A 267-nucleotide genomic window follows, 5' to 3' on the forward strand; every position below is an offset into this window, starting at 1 on the left:
AAGTTGAAAGAGACAAGTCCATAGAGACGGATTCAAAGAGACAAGTTCATAGAGACTGGTTCAAAAAGACGGGTTCAAAGAGATGGGCTCAAAGAGACAAGTCCATAGAGACAAATTCAAAGAGACAAGTTGAAAGAGACAAGTTCATAGAGACGGGTTCAAAGAGACAAGATGAAAGAGACAAGTCCATAGAGACGGATTCAAAGAGACAAGTTGAAAAAGACAAGTCCATAGAGACGGATTCAAAGAGACAAGTTGAAAGAGACA

The 267-nt window shown here is 39.7% G+C and overlaps 1 protein-coding gene across 1 annotated transcript in view; it reads right to left on the bottom strand.

Annotated features, from left to right (window-relative positions):
- The window catches only part of ccdc86 (coiled-coil domain containing 86), a 2,597-nt gene that overhangs the window by 992 nt on the left and 1,338 nt on the right, over positions 1-267 (bottom strand). The window lies entirely within an intron of this gene.

The sequence above is a fragment of the Nematolebias whitei genome, chromosome 3, assembly GCF_014905685.2.
Source record: "Nematolebias whitei isolate Nwh7 chromosome 3, NemWhi1, whole genome shotgun sequence".
Lineage (NCBI taxonomy): Eukaryota > Metazoa > Chordata > Actinopteri > Cyprinodontiformes > Rivulidae > Nematolebias > Nematolebias whitei.